This window comes from Mirounga leonina, unplaced genomic scaffold (genome assembly GCF_011800145.1).
Source record: "Mirounga leonina isolate KUSES-001 unplaced genomic scaffold, KU_Mleo_1.0 Mir_129, whole genome shotgun sequence".
Lineage (NCBI taxonomy): Eukaryota > Metazoa > Chordata > Mammalia > Carnivora > Phocidae > Mirounga > Mirounga leonina.
The window spans coordinates 70,221,832-70,229,469 of NW_023270323.1; positions in this window are offsets into that span (position 1 = coordinate 70,221,832).

Genomic DNA, 7,638 nt, shown 5'->3' on the forward strand with positions numbered 1-7,638 from the left:
TTCCTTCCATATATCTCTGAGCTACTATCTAATTTTCTTTCTCTTTTTTTGTTTGCTTTTTTGTTTTGTTTTGTTTTTGTCTGTTGGTGACAACTTCCCTCCATTTTTGTCTGTGCTTTTATTTTATCTTTGTTTTTGAAGGATACTTTCCCTGGGTATAGGAGTCCAAGTTTTCTCTAGCACTTTGAAGACATCACACTACTATCTTTTGGCTTCTATTGTTTCTGGTGAGAGTCAACTGAAAACAATACATATTTTAAATCCATTTTTTGATATCTTCTCTTTTTATGTAGTTTTCATCAGTTTTTATTATATTAGGATTGGGAGTTAGCATGTTTCTTGAATCTTTGGCTAAGTGTCTTCCCATAGTTTTTAAGTGTATGCAGCCATCCGGTCACCAAATATTGCTCCTACCTTCTTTTCTTTCCACCAATGTTTTCAAATGGGTCCATCTTGTGCCTGGTATGTCAGCAAGTGCTATCAAGTCTTCCCAAAGCATTACCCCAGTTCTTTTTTTTTTTTTTTAAGATTTTATTTATTTATTTATTTGATAGAGAGAGAGAGAGAGCGCGAGAGCAGGAACACAAGCAGGGGGAGTGGGAGAGAGAGAAGCAGGTTTCCCACTGAGCAGGGAGCCCGATGCGGGGCTCGATCCCAGGACCCTAGAATCATGACCTGAGTGGAAGGCAGACGCTTAATGACTGAGCCACCCAGGCGCCCCATACCCCAGTTCTTCTGATAAAAAAAAACAAACAAACCTTGGGGCTTGTTTCTATTTTCTATTTTTTCTATTTTCTATTGTTGGTATGACAAATTACCACAAAGTTAATGGTTTAAAATAACACAAATTTATTATGCCGTACTTCTGTAGGTCAGGAGTCCTACACTGCTCTCACTTGGATAAAATCAAGGCAGGGCTGCATTACTTTCTGGAGGGTCTAGGGGAGAATATATTTCTTTGCTGTCAGCTTTCTTCAGTTTATGGCCCCCTTCTCCAACTTTAAGGGGAAGTCAGGTCAATTCTTTCTTATGCCACCCTCTCTCTGGGTCTCTAATTTCTGACAGCCTTTTAAGGACTCCTGTCATTATATCGCATCCACTGGATAATGCAGGATAATCTCTGTATTTAACAGCCAATTGATTAGCAACTTAATTCCATCCACAAATTTAATTCTCTCTTGTCATGTAACCTAACATTTTCATAGGTTGTGGGGATTAGGGTGGGCACATTTTTGGGAGCTATCATTCTGCCTTACAGAGCTGGTACTTGTTTTACCTTGATTTACATTCTCTTAAGCAAATTATATACTTTCTAGTGTAAATCAGATTTGGGAGCTGTTATGGACTGAATGTTTGTGTCCCCTCACCCCCAAATTCATATGTGGAAGCCCTGACCCCCCAGAATTGCTTTATTTGAAGATGGTCCTCTAAGGAAGTAGTTAAAGTTAAATGAGGTCATAAAGGTGGGGCCTTGATCTGATAGGACCAGTGTCCTTACAAGAAGACACATCACAGAGCTCTCCATCTTGCTGTCCACATGCTCGCAAAGACAAGGTTACATGGATATAGGGCAAGATGGCGGCTACCTACAAGCCAGGAACTGAATGGTTGAGGACTTTAATGTTGAACTTTGAACTTCCAGAACTGTGAGAAAATAAATGTCTCTTGTTTAATCACTCAGTCTGTGGTATTTTGTTATGACAGTCTGAGCTAAGACAGGAGCAAACACCACCCACCCTTTGTAGCCCTGAATGACAGGAACAGAAATACATATGGAGAGTAGCCTATATGGAGGGAGAATATTTAGCATACCTCAGCATTAGTTAGTGTCTTTTAGAAAGGAAATAGGGACACTTGGGTGGCTCAGTAGGTTAAGCGTCTCCTTCGGCTTAGGACGTGATCCCAAGGTCCTGGGTCAAGCCCCACGTCAGGGTCTCTGCTCAGCAGGGAGCCTGCTTCTCCCTCTGCTGGTGGCTCCCTCTACTTGTGCTCTCTCTCTCTCTGTCAAATAAATAAATAAAATCTTTAAAAAAAATAAAAAAGAAGTAAAGGACACCAGTTAAGCCAGTAAATTGGTGAAGAGGAGGTTGGATAAGAGAGCTGTTGTTGTGAATTTATTCTTTACTCTTCCATAGGATTTTCATTGAACTTCTCTTAAATGAAGTATTCAAAACCTCCAATCCACACATAGAAACAAATTGCAAGCAAACACATCAGTATGTGTATATGTGTGCGTGTGCACATATGTGCATTTTTCTGGTGAGAGAGTCTGTGGCTTTCATTGCACCTGAAAAGCTTTTTGACCCAGAACAGATTAATACTTGCCATGGCCTGCCCTCTGTTCTTGTTATTTGGGGAGATCCCATTTCCATGTATTAAATTGTATGTCCTTGAGACTCACATAGCAGAAACCATGTCAGATAGATTTCTCAGTCAACCCATAGCACTTACCACGAATGCTTGTTACATAGTTTGTGCTCAACAAATATTAACTTATTTTGAAATTGGACTATGGCTTTTGTGAGCTGAACATTTGCAGAGTAAATGATTTCACCAGATTGTTCCAGCTTCAGTTGCTTTACTCCAAAAAAGTTAAATATGTTTATAATAACATATGCTCACAGAGCGTCTTGCCAAGTGGTGACACTCCATCCTTTAAGAGGAAAGAACCCTAATTCATTTTTTAAAACTTGTTTTGGAATTTTTAAGAGGTGTTCCAGTGTTCTGTGGTCAGATTGTCCTCATGTCTTCAGTTGTAATGATCCACTATAGTACAGAGTTGGCACCAACGCATTATTGAAAATAGGATCAGTAGGAAGGGACCTACTACTGAGAATTTTATTAACACAAATGAGGGCTGCATGCAGGAACCAAGGGTAAGAAGTTTATTGATCACAAGCCTCCTCTGCCTAGAAATTTAAATAACCTTGCCATTTGGATTTGTTTGTTTTGTGACTTACACCACTGAAATATTTTCCTGTTACAACAATGGAAGAGTTTCTGGATTTTGCTTCTCCGGTGACTTTTCGCTGGAGCTGATGAACACTGTCATACAATGTGTTTGCAATTATTACATGGTTGGGGGGCTTGTTTCTTCCATGTGTGTTTTGGCAATGCAGGGTGTCCCACTATCTCCTCGGTCTTGGAAGAGCCTGAAATTTTTTCTTCTTTGGTGCTGAGAGTTCTGGCATAATCCATCAAGAGTTAGATGGAAACTTAGGGGCTATACATATCCAGCTTCCCACCCAGTGCAGGAATTTCTTCTATAACAGTGTGTTTCAGAGATTTTTAAGCTGCAAATCATATAAGAAATGAATCTTACATGGCAACCAAGCAGGTGCACATGGGCGCATATACATTTCTGAAAAGTTTTCAAGAAATGATACTTACCCTATCATATGTAGTATATATCCATGGTTCAATTTTATTCTAATTTCTTCTCTTGTATTCTGATCAGTTATAGATGATATAAAATATATGACACAAAATATGTCAGTGCTGGTTGGGTACCCACTAAATTGATTTCATGTCTCACTAAGATGTTGCAATCTGCAATTTAAAAACATAGGCCGACAGACAGAATTATTGGCAGATGTTTGGTCATCCAGTCCTCATTTGAACAATTCCAACACTGAGTGGTTGAATACCTTAGGAGCAATATTCATATGTGTAATACTCTTCGCAACTGGCTTTAATAGTGCCTACTTACGTCATTCACTGGTCTAGGCGGTCTGCACCTTCAGGTCAGGCTTGAACCTGGGTGTGCCTGAATCTCACAATGTGGAGAATGGTGCAGCCAATAAAACTGGCAAGATTCTCCAATACAGTAAGGGCGCTCCCTCATTCTATGGAACTTCAGGATCCTTGCTTGAAACTCCATTTTTCTTTTTCTTTTTCTTTTTTTTTAAAGATTTTATTTATTTATTTGACAGAGAGAGAGAGAGCGAGAGCAGTAACACAAGCAGGGGGAGTGGGAGAGGGAGAAGCAGGCTTCTTGCCGAGCAGGGAGCCCGATGTGGGACTCGATCCGAGGACCCTGGAATCATGACCTGAGCCGAAGGCAGACGCTTAACGACTGAGCCACCCAGGCGCCCGAAACTCCATTTTTCTAATACAGAGATCCCTTCAACTATGTGGCCAATCTGATTAAATAAATGTTAAGGATGTTGATGACATGGCCAAATGTCCACTTACAACATTATTAATTTAGTCACTATATATATATACACACACACACACATATTACACATTATATATACATAATATTAGATAATATAAACAATATCATATAAAATGATATATTGGTTACAATTTTTTTCTACTATCACATTTCATGAAACAACTCTATTCAACCCTCCACACGCTTCTTTGAGGTTGATTTTTGGTCATGTCTAGATCCACTTTGGGAGTCATATAAGAAAGATGTCCAGAGCACTTTGACTCCATTCCCATCTCAGTTATTGGGGACTCAAAGCTTTTTGGATCCATGATGCTGTCATTGTAAATTTTGTTCCAAGCGGGCGCCTGGGTGGCTCAGCCGGTTAAGCGTCTGCCTTCGGCTCAGGTCATGATCCCAGGGTCCTGGGATGGAGCCCCGCATCGGGCTCCTTGCTCCGCAGGAAGCCTGCTTCTCCCTCTCCCACTCCCCCTGCTCATGTTCCCTCTCTCGCTGTGTCTATCTCTGTCAAATAAATAAATAAAAATCTTAAAAAAAAAAAATTTGTTCCAAGCAAACAATACCCATTTGCATAGGTTTCCTTTCATTCGTCATGTGTGATATTTACATGGTAACAACTTATGAAGTTTTTTTAATAACAACTTTATTGAGATACAGTTTGCATACTATAGAATTCATCCATTTAAAGTTCACCGTTCAACGGTTTTAGTATATTCACAGGGTTGTGAAACCGTGACCACAATCAACTTTAGCACATTTTCCTCACACCAAAAGGAAGCTCCATACCCAGTAGCCATCACTTTACAATCCTCCCCAAGGCCCCAGCCCTAGACAAACAACAATCTCCTTTCTCCCTCTGGATTCACATATTTTGGACTTTTCATATACATGTAGTTATACAATATGTTTCTTTGTGACTAGCTTCATTCACTTAGATAATGTCTTCAAGATTCATCCATGTTATAGCATGCATTGGTCTTTCTTTTTATTCAAATGTGTTTTTAAAGTCATCTTTAATAGGGTTGTTTAACTTGTGCTTCCATCTGGAAAATCATACCTCCTGCCCGGAAATAATGACTAAGTCTGTCAAATTCCTTTTCTTCCTTTTAAAAATCCAGTGCTGTCAGGTGATTTCCATCACTTTGAAAATCAGCATTAATTGAGTACATGGCAGGCTAATGTATCTTGACAAATAGTTCTGCTTTGTTCCAAATAAAGGAATGAGAAGGACTCCTGTAATATGAGAGAATTTGTAAGCCCTTGAAAATAGGGCTTCCTTTGTTCTGAGGAGTAATTTGGGGGCACTGTGCTTGGCACTCTTTATTTTATCTGGTTTAATCTTCATAACACCCTATGAAGCAGGAAATATTTTCTTCATTTTATAAATATAAGGAAGCCGAGCTTTTAGCTTGAGAAGCGAGTCAGGGAGCCTCCAGTTCCACCTGCCTGACCGTTACTGTGCATCATTTCTGATCTGCCTGTCAGCCTCATTGCACACAATGTGCAGTTCTATTCACCGTCAAGTCCAGTCAAGAGTTCCATCTCTCCAAACACTGTGCTCCATGACAGTCAAGTGCCCTGGGGCACAGTCAGGCTTGCTATGTATCCCATGTGCTCTGCTATACTTGCCAGTCTTCCTTGTAGTTAGAACACAGCCATATGACTTGGTTGTGAATGAAAATGTCACTGCCAGGTAGAAACGGTATCCAAACACTCTTTTTTGTTGTTGTTGTGGCTGAGAGGGCCTGAAGTCACATGCTAAGATGACATAATCATAACACGATGGTGATTCCATAAGATTGGGTTCTTGAAAATCTCTGGGGAAAAGTCTCCCACCAAGCTGTATCAGACATGTGCCATGAGCAAGAAATGAACTAGTGTGTGTATGACTTCATATAGTTAATTTGTTGCCAGCATAACCTATCCTGTCTTGACTCATCCATATATTAGACTTCATTTTCTTTGAATTCAACCAACGTTTATTGAGAACCTATTTGTGGCATAATAATATTGAAGACTTCGTAACTGTTGGATTCTTTGAGTGAGTCCCCAGTAAATAGCCTCCATTTCCCCAAGCTGGGCTCAACTAAATGAGAAATAATTATGAATCATTAGACAGACGCCAATATATGACTTAAAAAAAAAGAAACTGACAAAGATGATATTGGAAAATCAAGAAAAAATAGGGTTCATAGAACGACCCTCCAAGATGAGGAAGACTGATCCCTCCAGTTACAGGGGCAGTTTTGGCATAGAGAGGCAAATAAATGCTCATTGCAACTCATTGCAAATGCTCTCTTATAAGAAACCAAAAAAGATGGAGCTAAACTACACATGCCCAAATTTTCCTTCTAAACACTCCAATCAGAAAAATCATTCTGTTTTCCCTGGGGAGGGAAAGATAGAAGTACTATCCTAGTAGTTCCCTCCATATGGAAGGAAATACCAAGAATGAGGAAGAAACTTTCTCCCTAACAGTAGCATTCCTCTGAACACTTAGTTCAATCCCTGATACATTTTAAGCTCTCAATAAATGCTAACTGTTGTTGCTGATACAGATGCTGTTGTTTGAAGACACTATGCCAGGTGGTGGGACTTATGTGCTTGAAGGACACAGACCTTACTCTTGAGATGCTACATCCTGGAAAGGGAAACAGATAGTACTACGGACTGAATGTTTGTGTCCTCCTCCCTCCTATTCATATGTTGAAGCCCTAATTCCCAATGTGATGATATTTGGAGATGGAGCCTTTGGGATATAATTAGGTCATGATGGTGGAGCTCTTCCTGATGGGATTAGTGCCCTTATAAGAAGAAATATGAAAGAGCTTGCTTCTCTTCTCTCTCTCAACCATGTGAAGACACAGCAAGATCATGGCAGACTGCTAACCAGGAAGAGGGTTCTCATCAGACACTGGATCTGCTGGCACCTTGATCTTGAACTTCCAGCCTCCAGAACTCTGACAAATAAATGTCTGTTGTTTAAAGCGCTTGGTTTGTGGTATCAGTTATATCAGCCTAAACTGAGTAAGATGGATAGGTAAAAAGAAACCAAAATATAGGTAAGTAACCAAGATACCATGGGAGTTGAAGGAGGGGCATTTGAGGCTGGCTAGATGGCCAAATAATGCCTAAGTTGTGTCTTTATGAATCAGTAGGATATTGATAAAGAAGGGGGAAAAACTATATACTATGAAAAGGGAAACACATGAGAAAAATGTGCAGGAAGTTTTAAAATAGCTCAATCTTTTGGAGGTACTCCCTTGGTCATAGGGCATAGGGTGAGTATTAGGGGTAAGAAGGGTCTGAATATGTTGAGAGATGAGCCTTGGAGAGTGAGGTGGGGCCAAATCTTGAAGACCTTTGGTGGATTTTAAATAAGGGTGTGACATGGTTAAATTTCTCCTTTGGCATACTAAAGAACAAAATATACCCAAGAAGAGATGACATTTAATAGGAGT